Below are 19,807 nucleotides of genomic sequence, written 5' to 3' on the forward strand. Positions count from 1 at the left end.
TGCATGGTGCTCTATATCCAAGGTCTGACAGTATTGACATAGCTGAACACACTGTGGGTCTATAACTCTTCTTTTGGCAGGAGCAGACATTTCTCAACTGCAGCCTGCTGTTGCCAGGGTGAGCAATGCTGCACTGGGCTATACCTTATCATCCTCACTCCAACAACCTAAAGCCTTTTAGCTAAAGTGGGAGCCGAGCTGAAAATGGGTAAGCATGTTTGTCCTACTGCAGGAGGTAGAAATGCACACACAAACAAGCTGAACAAATGGAACAATTAATTTGTTTGTGAGAAACTGACTTGTCTGCTAATGCAAAGAACAATGATCTACATGCAAGGCACAGTTGCTCAAAAAACAGTTTCAAATAGCAAAAGAATTAATTCATATCCAAAGGGAGACTCAGGTTGTGCATAGTAAAAGCAAAATGTAATTTCTTAACACCGACAGTGATGTGAATAGTTATGATTCTGCAATACTTTCTTATATAATCACTGCATGCTGAGCAAAATGAGGGTTTTCACCTTAGTGACACAGGCCAGACTTGAGGCATCACAATGTAATGAATGGTTGCACATTATCAAGCAGCTGTTAGACGGCTTAGTTCAGGTGCCAGCTCAGGAGGAGCCTTGTGCCTGTCTGTGCAGGGTAAGAGTAAGGACTCTCTTCCTCAGACTAGAGGCACTCAGCATCTGTACAGATCACATGTGTGAATAGAGCTATCTTTCACTGTCTTAAATTTAATACACAGTATTTAACTCAGCTGAAAAATCAGCACTGATTTGCAGCAACAGTGCCTAATACAGTCTCAGATGAGCAATACCAAACCAAATTCAGTGTAAAATCATTGCAGCATACTAAGTCCATCCCTTACTTTGTTCAGTGATGTGATTATGATGTCATCCCTGCTTCTCCAGTTTCAACACATAGTATTATTTGATTACCATGAGTAAACCACAAACCAATATGGTTATTAGAGCCAGTCAAGTCAGCAAAGTAGATTAATAGGCAGCTCTGGAAAATCATGTAACATGTAATTCATCATCGGAAGGGGTTTGTAGATTTTTAAAGATGGTGGAAAAAAGACCCTGAAGGGAGACGCAGTTCTTACAGCTCACCTCCGAATCATTAAACACGCTTCTCTGAATCACAGTTAGTCACAGCCTGACAGAAACCCAACCCACAAATGGCTCTCTGTTCACCACAGTGATGACTTCACTGACTGGATCCATCGCTTACTTGGATGTCGCCCAAATGTTTTCCTTTCCAGGTTATATGAGGTTTCCTCAAGTGATATGTGTCATAAAGACTGAATGAAGGGATATGTTATTTTGTAATTAGAGGATGTTGTGAGTGACCTGAGTTAGTTGCAACTTTATCACTGTGAAAGGAAATATACTGCAGTTCAGCAGCGGTAAAAGAAAAAAAGAGTCTAGCAAATTCATTTTTACCCAGACTGACTGGGTTTTATTTTGCTGTGTAAAGTAAAAACAAAGCTGGGCTTGTGTTCAGTGTGTCAGGGTACTCATGCTTTAAGTACTGAAAAGGTTGACTGTGCTACTTTCTGCAGAACCCCAGTTTGAGGTTAACAGCCGCAAGCAGTAAAACCAACAGCAGAACCAGACAGAGATAAAATGCCTTACATCTTTAAGCATCAGAGAGAGCTCCCCCTCCACATTCACGTCTGTCAAGTATTTAAACCAACATAATTATCAGATTACCTACATGTAGTCTTTAGGTATTATTGGTTTAAACAAGGATCTCTGTAGATAATGAAATTAGTCTGCCTCCCTCCAGCTCTTTCTCCACCCCATAAATTGCTTTATTAATTGCTATCTGCATGTAGTAAGTACTACAAAAGTCTATGCACCAGACACTAAATCATCAGCACATAACAAGAGTGGAGTCTGTGTTGATTGCAGATGGTGTCATTACTCGAAGATGCTGCTGTGTCATTTAATGGAGCATATTTTAGTTAAGCTAAGGGGCTACTTAACATTGATCAGGGGCTGAAGATCCACTTAACTGTATTGCATAAATAACCCGACGTGTGTGACTTCCTCTACATGTAGCGCTCATTAAAACCCATTGCATCTGCTGACATCACAACTTCTGATGTGTGGCATCTCCTGGTTTCATCTTCATGAGTGCACGCCTGTGCTTTCAACCTGCAGTATATTTATGCTTAAGTAGCAGATTATAGATCAGATCATGAAGGCCTACTTCAGGCCAAGTGCTGGTATAAATTGGTGTTTTAAGGACTAATTACATACGGTGCTCGGGAAATGGAAGAGGGCACATCTGAGACGTCTGAGTGACTTTAGAGTGAAATTCAGGATATAACTGACCAAGAAATTAGTTTTTTTTTTATTTTAATTTCATTCTAAAGTTATTTATTTTAAACAGAGAGGCTACTGAGACATGTTCTTTATGACACTGTAACCACAACATCTGTTGACTTTGCAGTATTCAGCATGTGGTCCTCCCTTGTTGACATCCATATACTGTGTCCGATGGGAAAGCAGAGCACTGTGACGAACAGGTCATGAGCATCTTCTCAGGGCAGTGAGGGTCATGTGAGCAACACTGCAATAAGCTCCAGGCCCAGAGTAATTCTTTTAGGCGGATAATAAGAACTGCATTAGGACAGTTCTAATATTCTCAAATAACTCTGGACTTTTAGACAAAGAGACATGTTTCTTAATGTGAGAAAAGGCTCAGTTTTAATTGGGAAACTGCAGCACATCTCAACTTATCCACAAGACAAAGTCATGAACTGAAAAACCAAAAGTTTGGTTTCATGCTGATCAGCAAGATCTCAGTTCCTTTTGTTCCAGAAGAGGAACTGAGATTCGTGGTTTAAAGAATTCTTATTTTTTCTTACCAAGCGACCTTGAAACAAACACAATAATACAATATATACTGTAGTTTTAACTTTTTGTAGTTTAAGATTGAGTAACCTCCAAAGTTCTTGATTATGGGAAAAAAAACAAGTCCAAATTAGATATTCCCGGAAAGGATGGAAACATATGATCTTGTCTTTGACGTCACAGTACACAGATATTTATGCATGGACATCTGCTCTACTTCAGGCTATTTTTGGGTTTGGAGCTTTTAAAATTCAAGGTCATGAAGAATCTTTAACAACCACACAACCCTTCTCATGATCAAAGTGTCATTGCTGCTTCAGTAACTCCCTTAATTACTTCACATGAAAGGTTGTTTAGTTGATGCATGCCTTTGCCTTTTGAATTTCTTCATCGGATTCATGTTTGAGCCTTCAATACAGACACAGGAAGTCGTTGTGAAATCCAGTATTTCTACAGAGAATTAGTCACTCCTTTAGTCTGTTTAAATAGCTCCTTATTGCATAGATTTTTTTGAGTCTGAGTGTGTAATCGTGCTCCTCATTATACTGTAGCAAAACTATTAAAAGTCACAAAGGAACTATTTTTAGGTGTTACTTTAAAGAGACAAAATGGCATTTCCATTTTTTTATGGTCAGTCTGTTGTTCAAACAGTCTATTATAACCTAAAGCTAAAGGAATAACATACAATACAAAAGGACCACGATGTTTCCAGTTGTGTCAAAAAATGTTTTTTTTTTTACTTGAGTGTAACAACTTCTGGCAATTACAAAGTAGGATTGTACAGCTCTTTAGCATGTGCTGTGAGGAACTAATGAAAGGCAAAGCTAGCACAAGATATGAGAAGATGTTAATTGAGGACAGTAGTGGCTAATAGCTGCTCTTCCAACCAAATTAAGAGTCACTAGTTGCCTCCAAGACGAGGCATAGCTTAGTGAGTGAGTGGATGAGTGAGTGACAGCTAAAAAGTTGCCTAAATGTCACTAGATTTCATGTGCTCGCTCACCAGGGGCAGTGGTTGCTAGCCACCATTAGCACAGTAGCTAATGTATCCTTGTAGCTAGCACTAGCTTTTTAATTCCTTGATTCGCTGCTATTTATATAACATAAAAGCAGCCAAATAAGTTAATATTTGTTTGCGGGGCTATGGAAGTATCAATTTGTTGTTTCTTTAAGTATTCAGAAACAAATAAATCAGACAAGCAATGGTTTGCATTTACCAGCCGACAAGCTCTGTTTATGTACAAACAGAAACCATTTACAGTTTACCCTAACAATGATTAATGTGTAAGCATAATTTCCTTTCTATATATTTGCAGCTCAATGTTTTCCAGCACCAGTTAGCATTTTACCACACCTTCCACATTTGCACCTATTAACACATGTATGGTGGGGTACTGAAACAAAATACATAATGTTGTGCAACTGCAGAAACTGAGCCTATTTACAAACACAAACACCTATAATCTTGCTGTGGCAATTTGTTGTAATTACAACATATTTGGAGTTATGATGGATAAAAAGCTAATCTATACATCCAAGATTAAGAGTTAAATTAGTATAAATTTTTGTGCCTGTAAATACTGTGTACCTACCCACATCTGTCAGCACTCAGTGGCTTAAAGTTTGAGTGGGGTTTGAACTGTATTGTTTGTTTGGTTACAAAAAATCACTTACTTAAAAATTAGGTTTCCTCTGTAGCAATATATGATTGGCTGAAGTATTCCTGAAGTTTTGTGGGTCACTGAGAAACATCACAGTCAATCTGTGACTCTTAGGGTACCAGAAGAGTCCGCCAGACTTCCTTCCAGAGGCAGCGCTGCATAAAGAACTGCTGCAGGAGAAGACAAGACACACAATGAAGAAGAAAACTCATTTATCTTTTGCTCAATGCAGGACAACTTCTCTTTCCACCACATGTAAAAATTTACAACATGGAGTTGCATCAGATCCTAACAGTTGATCATATCTCTATCAGGATTTTGACCAAAGTCTTCCACATCTGACGACAAGCTATTTTCCAACAGCCAGAGCTGCCTATTGTCCCACACCCATGTATGTTTGGGTTGTGTTTACCCACAAGGCTATGTGCAGAACATAAAATACATCTTGCTTTGTAGTCCATGTCCTGTATTTGGTCCATTTGATGCGGACGAGACCCACATTTGTAGGGAGTCTGCTTCTTTGGTCCAAATCAGAGTTTTTTTCACACCTCCTCAAACTAAGCAGACTTTCCGAAAAAAAACACACTCAGATTTCAATAAAAGGGCTGGTGTGAATGGGCCGTAAAGTATTTTTAGAAGTCTTCATTTAAAAGTTAGTAGATTTTTTGTTGCCTAAGTGTTTCATCTTGTGTTGAAAAGTCAAATTAAAAAAGGTTTGATCTCAGCTCCAGAGTTTGTGACTGCATCCATCTATATTTTCTCCTTCCAGCCGTGGCTTCAGTGCTGCACATTGTACATCAGCCTTATTCATCATACAGGCCTGCGGCTCCTACACATAACAGGTGGGATGCTTTTTCATACACTGCATACTTATCAGGCAATTGTCCAATGCTGACTACACCAGTGTTACTCTACCAGAGCGGCAATCTAGCAAGTTTTCCATGTATCCCTGCTCCAACATACATCACTCAAACAGATGAGTCATTGTGCAGAACTTGATAGGCTGCTTTAGATCCATTTAATTTGGTTCAGGTGTGTTGAAGCAGGAATATATTAAAAACATGCTGGATTGTGGCTCTCATAGGACTGGAATGAGTAACCGTGGACTACAGGATGCAGTGGAAACAATCCTGGTCCAAAGGAAGTTTTCAGTCCCTTAGAAAACAGCCCCTGGGATTAAAAGTACTGGCTATTAATGGAAGAAACTCCAGAGATTTTTACATGTCATGGTCTTATGTTGACAAGCTGCACAAAAAATAATGTCCAATAAAGGATCTGTCCGAAGAGACCTTATTAGAATGGCAGGTTAAATAAAGTAAGTTCATAAAACAACTCAAGCAATTTGGGTGCATTAGTACCGTTTCAGTATTTCGATTTTCTAATGTCTCCTGAAACTGCAAGAATATTTCATGTCACAGTTTTCCCAGTGTATTTCTCTGTAATATTATCAGTATAGCAAATATAAACATCCTTCTGTTTCCGCTCTTCTGGTTACGATATGGATTAATAGCTTGTGTTCCCTTCTGGTTCATGCTTATGTGGCTAATTCGTGGCTAACTCAAACTGCTGAGTCAGCTTCCTCACCTACCCCTGCTCAGGTGTAGTGGCATCAGTGTATTCCACTTTTATGCTTAAAAGAAACATCACTGCCAATAGTTGAGCTATATGGTAAGATGATGGTGTCAGCAGCAGTAAAAGAGCTGGGACAGTAAACTGACCCATAATCGATGAGTGGGAGTGTTGTGAGGGGGTGTGGGAGACCTGAGCTCATTTCCTCCCCGGTTAAGGTCCAGAAAGCATCAGGGTAGTCCATCAACATGAAGGCTTTTACTGCACATCAGACAGGGCTGGAAAGACTCGTTTACGCTCGCTCACTTTAATGAGAAAAGTGACAGTAGTAACAGTATATTCTCTTATTAACTAGAATATAAAAATATTAATTGAACTAATTTATTTATTCTATGACATCTCTTTCCATGACAAGTGTGTCACAATGTGTGTGTGTGTCTGCATGAGAATCTATATTTGTCAGTCTGTTGGATAGGCAGCAGGACACAGCTGAGTCTTGCTGAGAGGTTGTGTTTGGGCCACTAAACACATCTCATGTGCTGAGCACCATTGGGTAAGGACCATCTGCCTCCTATAGCAAAATTCTCAGGCAAAGCCAGGGGGGAAAGAGAAGAGTTTCTTGTGTCAGCTCTCCTAATCAATAAATATTGATCCCCACTTATCTCAAATACTGGCAAGTTGATGAGATGTCACACATCTGACCTCCTGCAGAGAGCGGAGCCAGCGACATCAGCTGGAAAAGAGCAGTGCTGGGTTGCATTTACATGCACACTTCCCAAACACCTGCATACCTGCAGGTTTTTTTGGAGGTAAACACAGAGTATTACAGATATACACACAACAGGTGTGCATAGATGTGGATTAACTCTATTCTTTGTATATTTACAGTGGGAGGATCCAGTTCAAAGTTTGCACGGACAGTCAGTCCGTCCATCTCTAAACGTCCTGCCCTGCGGCTCTCACTCACTCGTTGCAGGCAGACAATTAATCAGTGCTTCATCTGCTGGATGGTTCACATTCACTGCAGCTGCTGTGCTCAGCAGAAAGGTAAAATAAATAAAGAGCAAGAATACCCTCTGAAGTGACAGTGCGATGGATGACAATGGTGACCTCTAACTATATTCTATATGTCAGAACACTCCGACTCAGAAGGAAGCAGTCTCATCGTCTCCAGTACTATAGTAGAATAGTAATAGTGGAAGCGTAACACGCTTCCTGACAGTGGCAGTAAAGTGGCAGAAATTTAACATGAAGCATGCAGAAACATGCAAATGCTCTATAGCTTACAGATCAAAGAGCTCAGAGTCAGGATATTTTATAATGCATTTTCAAAGGTTGTGCAGATGGACCATAGAAAAACGCAAACATGTGTCACACATCAAATCAAATCAAACTTTATTTGTATAGCACTTTTCGTGCTTAAAAACAATACAAAGTGCTTTACATTATAAAACAATTTACACAAAAATAGATAAAACACACACACATACACATCCCCTTTCACCCACCCACAACCACCCTCACCCATGCCCTATTAGCCCTATAACAGTTAAAAGAAGATGAATGGCCAGGTGCATTTGTACCAGATGTGCACCAGACAAGGAAACGATATTCTCAGGGAGCCTCTACACAAAGGGCTATCCCCAACCAAGACCACCCAGGCCATCACCATGGGGGCCACCCGGGTCCGGGCAGACAGGACCCACGCCACAACTGTAAGGCTGCAGGGCCGGATCCTGACCCACCAGACCGGGACAGCCCCCACAGCAACACCCATGCAGTCAGACCAGGGGCAGCCCTTGGTGAAGAGGACCCCAATGAGGAGAGAGCTGGAGTGATAACTAAACAAAAATAAAATCCATTTAAAAAATAATAAAATCTATACTAATATGTAAATAAATATATAAAATAAATAAATCAAATTAACTAAAAAGATGTAAATCAATATATAAAATATATAAATAAATAAAATTTATGCTATCATGGTAGACATTTACTTATATTTGACCAGTTTTTACTCCCACCTTACCTAAATTCTCTGTTCTCAAACTAATCTTGTATCATGATATAACAGTTCCTTTTCGTGGTTTGTCTAATCATCCCTACATCAGAAAAACGTTTAGACGTTATAGAAAAACCATCCAATGGCTATACTCACTAAAGCCAGTGTAGGGTTACGGGAAGGCTGCAGCCTATTACTACAGGTCTTTGAAATGATGGGCATTGGATCTCTAGGCTGTCATCAAATTAACAAGAAACTGATCAAAATGTTTAAAAATAATGCTCCTATGAAGGATATTGATATGGATTTGCATATATTTCTCTCTATTTCACAATACCTCAAAAAGCAAAATCACAAGCATAAGCCGGACACTCATAATCTCCAATCCTGCTATGTATCAAGCCATTCGTCTGTTTCTGACACAATCATATGAGCAAGAGGAAGCTTTTGTAAAGCAGCATCATATGGATTCACATTTACAAATGCCACTCTTAGCTTTACTGAGGAAAAAAGAAAACTTTTGTTAACCTTGTCCAGAAGTGGTGTCTACTGTTCTGGGCTTGGAGGCATCTGGGATGGACCATGACAAAGTGGAAATGTGTATTAGGTTAGACCAATCAATATTATTTATCAGATGTTCATGCATTTTTCAAAAGAAAGCTAATCAACATTTTCAAACATTGGACAGAAAATGCTGCTGAAGGAGAGGATACCGATTTTTCAAGAGGGCTGCCTGTTGTCCTGATCTGACCCCAGCAGACTATATTGGAGAATTTTGAAATGGAAAAAGAAGAATGATGCTCCTGAACTACTGGACATCTGATAATATCTATCTTTACTTTCTTTACTGTCCCAGCTTTTTCAGACCTGGGTGTGCACACAAAGGGAGGCTGTTAGTGGAAGTTAAACTGCTGATTGGACCAAGCAGACCATTCAGGAAAATGAATGAATGTTCATTTGATCCAGTTAAAGAGGATTTCGGGAGGTGTTAAATACAATCCATGCAAATCCTTTGAAATTTATATATCTATATCTATATATATATATATATATATATATATATATATATATATATATATATATATATATATATATATATATATATATATATATATATATATATATGAATGTGTGGGGAAATGTTGTGGTTCCTGTTCTCTAGTGGGTGTGGCTGGCATTCTGACAAATGAAGCAACACCTGATCGGCATCTGGCAATCAGCAGATTCTGTATTTAAGACCAGTCCAACTTGCTGACCGTCGCCAGATTGTTGATTGCCTTGTGGTAACGGCGCTTGGTTCTTGATTATTTGCCCCGTGTGAATTCTCAGTTTAATAATGATTCTGTATTCTCCCTGTCAGAGATCCTGTCTGCCTGCCTGTTCGTTTGCCTGCCTGCTTCTCTCCTGCCTGTCTGTCTGCCTGCTGCAAAAAAGCATTCCCTACAATCAGAAATCATCTGAAACCGAAGATACCAATAAATCACTTTCTGGTACTCCGAATCGTGTCCCTGTGTAACAGGAAATCTGCCTATTTATTATCAATGACTGCAATGTGAGAACAGACTATTCAGACTATAAGGATATTATACATACATACACACACACACACACACACACACACACACACACACACACACACACACATATTTTGATTCATATTTTGATCTGTGGAAAATCATTTTTCCAGTAAAGTTAATCTTAGTCTTACCTATCAATGTTGGCAAACAACCATACCTTCTGTTCTGACTGGACATGTTAGGAAAATGTTTCATCTTCATTTCAGTTTCTGTTTCAGATAGACATTTTTTAACAGTCATGCATGATCTAACCATGTTTCAGGTGTTACACCTCTCTTCAACAATAAGCCACTGCCTCCACACTTAAAGAGGTAGATATCTCCTACATTTTCCTGCCTTGGCTTGTAGAGAACTGAACGCATATGTATTTTTAGAAAGCTTTAATATTACATGCCGGACCAGTTCTGTTAAACCCTGACAATTATGAATTTTCCTTCTTAGCCTAATTTCCAGTTGCCTGTTGATACAGAGCAACAAATGAACACAAAGAGAAGCACTTTTCAAACAACTGACTACATGTTTGCTTCCTTTTCACTGTGATTTTTGAGTCTGATGATGAGAAAAACTGAATTCAAATGAAGGCAGATCTGTTAAATGATTAAATTTACAGATACAGTTTTTCTCAACTTCCTCTGGCTGTTCCTTGAAACTCAAGCACTTCATGATTATTTGTGAATTCATGAGCATAAGAAAAAAAACTTTTTGCATGACAGAATATAAGAAAGAGGATAGAAGAAGCATAAACTAGCAAAGGATCAGAGAGAGAGGGTTGGAAAATTGAACTTGAGGTTAAAGTACCATGCAGTCACTTGTACAGCCAAATGAGCTGCCTGATTCCTAATTTGCAGATCGTGACTGCTGTGAAATCTAATTAATGGATTCCTGACTTATTTAGTGAGCTGTGACAAGCGAGTTCCTGGGAATGCAGTGCTCACTGCATCTGAGCTAAACACAACGTCCCCTGTCAGGAAGTGAGGATGCGCTGTTGATGTGGATGTAAAAGAAGACAAGAAAAGAAAAGCAGATTTAGCTACATTAAATGAAAAGATGAAATGCATTAGATTCAGTATTTAGGTATACTAAGCTGTAAATATAGAACAAAGCAAAGGATCACCTGATAGTTCCAACAACGTGGCACCCTAAGGTCTCCATGAGGTGAGAAGGCAGCCTGTGAAGAGGCTATTGTTTTGGTGTCAGTGTATCATGTCAAAGGCACACATTATAACTTTCTTTTCTTTTTTTTTTCATATGTAGATGCAGCAACAAAACCCTGCAAAATGTGAGACAACAAAGCTAGACGACAATATTGCCAGGATGATAATCCATTGGTCCTGCAGGTACACATAAGCTACTTAAGGATGTGGAGGGAAACAAGGCGAGTTTTAATATGATACACAAAGCAATAGTTAATCTTTTCTGCATGAATTTGTTGCCTTGCTAATTAGTTGGCTGCATGTTATTTGGTAAATAGAACTATGGCTGCAGCCCTCTCTCTGCTACTGAATTCATTTATAGTTATCTACTGAAATCTGGAGCAAGCCAAGCCTCTGTAAGTAGAAGCCCCAGTTAAATTAGCTGCCAGGTATTTACACTGTGTGAGCGTTTTCAACTTCCATCCATTCCTGTTTCAGTGTAACAAGTGTTCAAACTGCTGTAACTCATGTCCCAACCAGATGTTGCCAGGCAACTGATTAATTAGCAAACCCCCGGAGAGTGCATCAGTGGAGCCGAATGGAAGAGCTCATTTAAGTCTCAGTGGTCCAAAGAGTCTACCAGCGCTCTCACACACCTAATGTACAGAGCTATTCATTTTCTCTCTGCAGAAATCTTTGAATGAAAAGTACAAATTCTAGTGGGGAGAAAAAAACTTACATCTCATTGTTTTTTTCTAACCGAACACATTTGTAGACCTTGAAGTGGATACGTTAGCTTATCGATAAAGCTGGAAGCAGAGAAGGCAGCTGATCGTCTATTATAATTGTTTTAAAAAGTAAATGTATGCGTTTAAAAAAAGAAGAAAAAAACACAAGGTTGACTTATCAGACTCAGCATTCTCTGCAGACATGTCAGACCAGTGGTCTTACCTCAAGCATGAGCATCATCAGTGTCAGACCGTTTTCTATTGATATGTAGTATGTCCTAGCCCGCTTTACACTTTGTAGTATTCTTTTTTTTTTTTTTTTTTTTATTTCATTGTGTAAATTGATAAGGTGATAGACATCTTAGGATGTTTTCAGAACTCTACAGGTGTTTTAAAACAGTTTTAATCAAACAGATATAATAGATCATTATCCATCCATAGTCTACAGCTGCTTATTCCAATACAGGGCTGTCGAAGGGCTGGAGTCTATCCCAGCAGCTACTGGTGAAGCAAGCCAAGACAGGCTGCCAGACCATTGGGGGCCAACAGAGAGAGAGAGAAAATTTTGACGGATACAATATCTGATATCAATATTGTCGTCATGGCCAATGATTGATATTTACTGAGAGTGATATTTTTTTTTACCAAAGGTTAAGATGATCAAATTCTGCACAGCATGAAAGCTAATGTTGGCAACATTATGCAAATATGAATAATGGATACAGTTGTTCTGCCCTGCCTCCTTTAGGAAGATCTGACCATAATCTGGTTCTTCTCACCTTCACCTACAAGCTCATCGTTTAGCAGCAACCAGTCATCACAAAGACCATCAAAACCTGGTCTGCTGAAGCTGAAGATGCTCTTAGAGGAGGCTTTGAGGCTACAGACTGGAACGTCCTCTGTGAACCTCATGGAGATGACATCAACGCCATGACAGAGTGTGTGACAGATTACATAAACTTCTGTGTGGACAGCATCGTCCCAACAAGAACATTGAGGTGCTTCCCCAGTAACAAACCCTGGATCACCAGTGATCTGAAAAAGCTGCAGAAGATCAAAAAGAAAGCCTTCAGGGATGGAGACAGGGAGTTATTGAGGGCAACACAAAAACAACTTAAAACACAAACTAAGAAGTGCAAGGAGGACTACAGGAAGAAGTTAGAAAGTCAGCTCCAGCAGAATAACGTGAGGGATGTGTGCTCTGGAATGAAGAAGATCACCAGCTTCAAGTTAAAGGGGGACCAGCCTGATGGAGGTCTGGACAGAGCTAATGAGCTGAACATATTCTTCAGTAGGTTCAGTTCACCCTCTACCTCCAGCCTAACAGACTACACACCCTCCATAAGCCCACTGCTTTCCTGTCACACCTCCAATCTGTCACCCTGCAGCTCAGTCATGGACCAGAACACAGCTTCATCTCCCTCCACATCAGGACATCCTGAGACCTCCACCTTGTTTGTGTCCTGCAATCAGATCATGAAGCAACTTGAGAAACTGAACCAGAACAAGGCTGCAGGTCCAGATGGTGTCAGTCCCAGAGTTCTCAAGACCTTTTCAACACCAGTCTGAGACAAAATAGAGTCCCAGTGCTGTGGAAAACCTCCTGAATTGTTATAGTGCCTAATAAAACACAACCTGCTGAACCAAGTGACTACAGACCAGTTGCCCTGACATCTCACATCATGAAAGTCCTGGAGAGACTCTTACTGGCTCACCTCAACGAGCAAGTAAACACCTTTCAGGACCCATTACAGTTTGCATATCGTAATGGACTTGGGGTTGAAGATGCCATCATATACCTGCTCCAGAGAGCACACTCTCATCTGGACCATTCAGGCAGCACTCTGAGGGTCATGTTCTTTGATTTCTCAAGTGCTTTTAATACCATTCAGCCTGCTTTGTTATGTGAGAAGCTCCATAAATTCCAGGTGGATACCTCCACAACCACCTGGATCTATGACTACCTCACAAACAGACCCCAGTTTGTGAGACTGAAAGGTTGTGTGTCTGAAATGGAGGTTGGCAGCACTGGTGCACCACAAGGAACTGTACTCTCGCCGTTCCTCTTCACACTGTACACCTCAGACTTCCAGAACAACTCTGAGTTGTGGGGTGTATCAGGGATGGACAAGAAGCAGAGTACAGAGAACTGGTCAGTCAGTTTGTTAAATGGTGCGGTGACAATCATCTGATATTAAATACCAGCAAAGCAAAAGAGATGATTGTTGACGTCAGGAGGAAGAAGAATAAACAAAGCACTGTTTCCATCCTGGGAGAGGAGGTGGAGGTGGTGGAGGAATACAAGTATCTTGGAGTTCAGCTGGACAACAAACTGCATCAGAACCAGAGACTTGAAGAGAATCAACAAACTGATCAAGAAAGCTGGTTCTGTGCTTGGAGTAACTCTGGAGCCGCTGGAGCTGATTGTCCAAAGAAGGATGCTGCACAAGCTGATGAAGATGATGGAGGATTCTTCACACCCTCTCCACAACACAGTGATGAAACAACAAAGTGTGTTCAGTGACAGGCTTCTTCAGGTCTGCTGGAAGACTGACATATATAGAAGATCATTCCTGCCAGCAGCCATCAGCCTCCAGAACAAAACCTCCTCAAGTTAATTATCTACTACAATATTGAATTTCCCTTTGGGGATTAATAAAGTATTTTTCATTTCATTCATTTCATTTCATTAACTTCCCACCACTGTTTATGAACTTCTGAATGGAGGTTTTTCAGATGACGTATCAAATTTCTGGTGTGGAATGACTTGATTTGGCGTCCTTGCTGCACTACAACTTTGCAAGTATTGCATACTGCTTTTCGAGTCTTCACCCCACGAGGCTGTGCTGCATTACTATTATGTCACATGCTCAAATAAATACCACAAGGTCTCCCCCCCCCCACCTTCTGACACACACACAGATCAGCTGGAAAGCATGCAAAGATAAATACCAGTTGTAAATGTCGGGCAGGTTTTACTTATTGGACCATTACAATATGTTTCAAAAACACAACATGTGCTGATACCGATAAGTATCGGTATCGATACTAAGTATCAGTATTAGCCAATAATTAACTGTGTCTGACATCAGCTTCTTTCTTTAGGAACCTTGTAAAGCTGAACATAAGTTCCATCTCTGCAAACACCGAACAATGTGAATACTTTCCATCAAAAAATTCACCTTCATGTTTTGGTGAAGCAGGAGATAAAACAGAAAATATTACCAACGCTTGCCAAGAGACACGGTGTAAAATTGCTCTCATGACTGCATACATGGTACATCATTACTGAGAAGCATGCTGCCTTTTCTCTCCCCTCTCTACATAATCTTTAAAGGAACTGCTCCCCAGACACTGCAACTGATCACAGTTATAGGTCTGTTGAGCTATTTCTACATAAACTACAGCGGCCAGATTCTCTGTCAATAAATATGTAACACCAGTGCAACCGCGCGACCACAACAGTGGAGCTCTGTGCAACAAGTTTTATGCATTAATTCTTTCTTTGGTTAGATGATTACCTATTAAATTTGAAGAAGATCCCATATTTTTTTAAGAAATTTCTCTCAGCTCATATCAATGGCAAACAGATGAGGTTTGGTTCTGCTTGTTGACTTTCTGAGCGGCTGTCAGGATGCATAAATGCTAAGTGTCTTCTTTGTGACACCTTCTCGTTCTGTTGTCAACACATTCTTCAGGTGACTTGAGCTCAGCAAAGGTAAAGGCATGGCATCGATGTGCAGAAATGACATGATAACTAATTTAGGTTCATTGTTTGATCTTTAGTGAGAAAAAAGTAACTGTTTCACTTTAATTACAGTAATGATTTAACTAATATTGGTACTATTTCAAGACACTGAAATGTATTCTCCTATTTATGTTGGCCTGGACATGATCATCTAAATGTTTAACATGCCCAAGAGCTCAAAAGAGACTATCATTTGGTTTTGGCCCAGATCAGTTGATGGCAAAGACTTTCTCACGGTGCATTTACTTTCAAGCTTCTGTGATGATTCTTGACATAGTTTTCACGTTGCAGCTCTCACTTAATACCATCCTGTATTGATATATCACTCATGCAGGCTTGCTAATCATTGCGCTGACTTTGTGAAAACAGGTGGACCATGGAAGGTACAAATCTTGTTAATGGACACTGCAATGATGTTTGCTGCTGGCATACAGCTTCTTCTGTCAATCCTGTCATTTTGAAGAGGAATTATTCATGAAAAAAAAAGACCAAAATGCAGCAGGAGAGATATACATAACTTTGCCTTGTCATTTGATCTCTTTTTAAACCAGAACACAATGTGCTTGCACTACAAAAAGGCCTGTGACTGTTAAAAAAAAACCCTCATTAGAGCCTCGTCTTTGAAGAGTCATTTATACTAGTCACACCAAAGCCACATCTTTAGTGTTTATTCCCAGCAAAAGGCTTTACAAGCTGAAATATGTCATTGCATTCAAATTTTAAGCAGAACAAGACAGGTTTTGGTGTAGTTTGCTTCATTATGTTAACTGAGGTAACAAATCTTTGTCAAAATTAGTTGGGTTTTTTTTTGTCAAAAATGCCATGTACATGCAGGAATCTATGCTGACTTAGTTTAAACGATCGTTTTTTTTTTGGTTTTTTTTTGCATGCTATATAGTCATAACAAACATATAATAATGGCTAACTCTACTGATGCTAATAAAGGATCAGTACATAGTTGTGAAGATGGAGAAGCCATATCAGCCATGGTAGAGAGCTAAATGGTCCAATTATCAGTGTCACGTGACTACCTTTCTCCAACATCACTCTTGGCAGCCAGTGAGGCTGACAGACACCAATTAATCTCCCTCGGCCATTATGGGGCAAGCTGGCACAGAAAAGTGGTGGGGAGAGGACACAGCGAGAGGAAAGGAGGGTGTGTATTTGCAAGGGATCACTGTTCAGTGTATGCCATTAAGCAGTCACCCCAGTCAAGTTTGATGGTTATTATATCATTTGTAGCAGATGTAATTAATTAACACTCTTGGGGCCATATCTACTAAGATTCCAATTTGCGTAGTAATTTGCATGTGCAACCTAGAATTTTGCGCATGGGGCTGAACCAGTACATCTGGGGGATCCCCTGAGATCCCCCATGACAGATATTGCGTGTCATGGCTGCAGCTGTGACTCCTTTCTAAATCCATTCTCCAAAAGCTCCAAAATGCTGGATAATCGATATGTTTTGATGGTTGTTTACTCGTTCATCCTAACAATATTCACACAAGGGTGAAAAACGCATTCTCTGCACGTCCTTGCTTTGTTCCCAAGTCTCCTTCTTGTGACAACAACCATGTGCACACAAACTGTCCTTCTGAAAATGTATTAATTATAGGCTATGAGTTAAATTTTTGTCAGGTTTGTTAGATCACATTGCAGCTGCTTAATTCATCTAATTACATTTTCTCCTCCCAACACATGCAGAATAGTGCTTAAATACCCATATTAAATATTTATCCATGCAGATGTACTAACCACATGCAGATGTGCTATTTTGCACCTTTGAAAGATGCAACTCTCAGTGTACAAAGTTAGTAGATCAGTTTGTACATTTTTTGTGTGTGCAGTGAGTTTTTACATGTTTTATTACATGGAAACCTTTTGTAGATCCAGGTTTTAGTGTAGTATTTTCTGCTACTCTACAGAAACCCTAACTCAGTGCTGGCTAGTTATGTGCAGCTCTGTTTAAGTGGTTGTAAAGTTAGCTTTTAAATGTTTATCTCTGTCCTATGTAAAGATTTGAACCTGATATGCAAAGGAGATGTGGTGATGTCTGAACCTCAGAGTAACAACACACAGCAACATCCTGGTGAGATCACTGATCGGTGAGAATGGGCCTGGAGTGGCTGACTTGTGGCAACATGCAGGTTTGCATACTGCAACATGTTTCATCAGGATTATACATTCCTGAGGATGGATCCACATCAGTTTCATTGTCTTCATTCTGAGCTGAATAACAGATTAACATTTCTGCTGTCTGCTGCTCTGACTCACTGATCTCCCTTGTCTGGGGTGTTTCCTCATAACCAACTGCCAGCCTCACGCAACACACCAGCACTGCCACGGAACACATCTCAGCAGCATTCATGCTGCTGGATGTGCTTCTCTCCACGCATGGCCATTTGCTCAGGGCCACAGTAAAATCTCTGGAGTGAAATTGCAGGAATACTAAGCAGCTTTGAATTTTGATACTTTGTGTTTTTTTGTACCATTTTATTCCACAGCATCTTATGGGACGAAGGGAAGCAACACATTCTGTCCTTCTTGGTTCACAAATTATGAGCTGCTATTTTGTGAAATAAAAAAGGGTTTAAAATGCTCCCATGCTTTTGTTTTCTGTTTGTATCACAGTTAAATGGATTACTGCTGACTGAATACTACTTAAAGTCCCCATGATATCACAGTCAGCGTCTCAGTATTGGTTTTGTTTGTTTGTTTTATTATTGTGTTATATTTCTCATTGGCTGGGCCCAGCCTCCACACACACACACACACACACACACACACACACACACACACACACACACACACAAACACAGATGTATTAACTCAAAATGCATCCAGAGAAGAGATTTTTTTTATTTTTTACAATGAAACTGACCAGGAGATGGGATTTTATTAATTAATTAATTATTTATTTATCTATTTATTTATTGTCATAAAAATATTAGACCACCCTTATGTTCGAACAAATACACTTTTAGTTGTATCAGGCAATAAAACTTAACATGGAATTTTGGTATACAATTTTGGTACATATACATAACAGCTGCTGAAGATCCTAAAGCAATGTATGATGTTGATTTGGCTAAAGGAGAGCAGATTACAAGCTGAAGACGAATCAGTAAACTGAATAATTGTATGAAAATATGGTACATACTACAAAATCTGTTTACATTCATCCAGGCAGTTTGTGTTTGTCTACATTTTAGTTTGTCACATGTTCCTTTCGGATGTTCTTTTGACAGCTGCATTTTGATATACTCTTGTATGGTGTTGTGTTTATACGTGATAACAGAAATGGTTGTGACTGACGGTACAAACAGCAAACCAGTCAAATCCTTCGAATAAAACAACTGAATAATAAACAGCCTCAGAAGATTTGACATAATAACATTAATGATAACAATAACAGTTATTATAATAATATGTTTGTATTTAGAAACATTCCAACATTTCTACACTGCAGTAAACTGAAAGCAGGGAAGTTTGACTTTAATCAGATGTTTTTGACTGTGGTTTTTTGAAGTAACATTACAAAAGATTTTTTACCTTAAAACTTCTAGTAAAGTAAAAAGCAAGTACATCACTGCTATGGCAAAGCTGCAAGTTTAAAAAAATAGAGAAAGACCATGTGATTTTAAAGTGTTCCTGAGCTACATTAAACCATGATGCTTTCAGTACATTGAGTGGTTGTTCAGCTTGGTTGTACTTAGCTTCTTACCTGCTGCCTCAGATTCAAACCTCTTGGTTGGATACATTTATGGTCGTCATCAGATTTTCCTTAGTGCATCAATCTCTGCATGCAGTATATTGAACTCCCAGAGTGACACGACATGAAACATAAGTTGTTTTAGCTTACAATCAGTGAGGAATGAGAGTGTTTTAGCAGCTAATGAACTCTAATAATTTTTGCTGATGTGTCTGCACCTATACCAGCTAATAGGGTTTAATTCTCCTCTGAGGACATACCCGAACTATGTATCTCTAACAATCTACTTTAGAACGGTCCATCTCTTATTGATTTTAGGATATTAAACTTGCTCTTAGGTTGTTAAAATTGTGCTTTTTTTTCTCCCTCGCTTTCTCCCAGCCAGCTCTGTCTTTGTTCACCATCTCTGATCCATGCACATACTGTATGCCAGAGCTCTGCTTGTTTCACACGCTGGCAGCTCCTCACCTCTTTAGTTATCCCTTGACGAGAGGCATTACGGCTGACATTCTGCTGTCTGACTCAAAGCTTCAATGGGCCAATAAATACCAAATGAGCCTGAGGAATTCAACAGCGTCAAAAAGAAACATAGTGCCCCCTCCTTTCTAACTGATTACATTTCAGGAAGCTGCTTTCAGGTACTGTTTTGCCTTTGTCCTGTCATATTATTTAACTTAAGGTCACATAAAACCATGATTGATGCACATCATATGCAACAAAGTGGACATTTTCTCACAGTGGGTGCACAGGGAGTTCAGCAATGTCCTGCTGCATCTGATCTCTACATGTGTAATACTTCATTGCCACACA

Source organism: Telmatherina bonti (genome assembly GCF_933228915.1).
Source record: "Telmatherina bonti genome assembly, chromosome: 2".
Classification (NCBI taxonomy): domain Eukaryota; kingdom Metazoa; phylum Chordata; class Actinopteri; order Atheriniformes; family Telmatherinidae; genus Telmatherina; species Telmatherina bonti.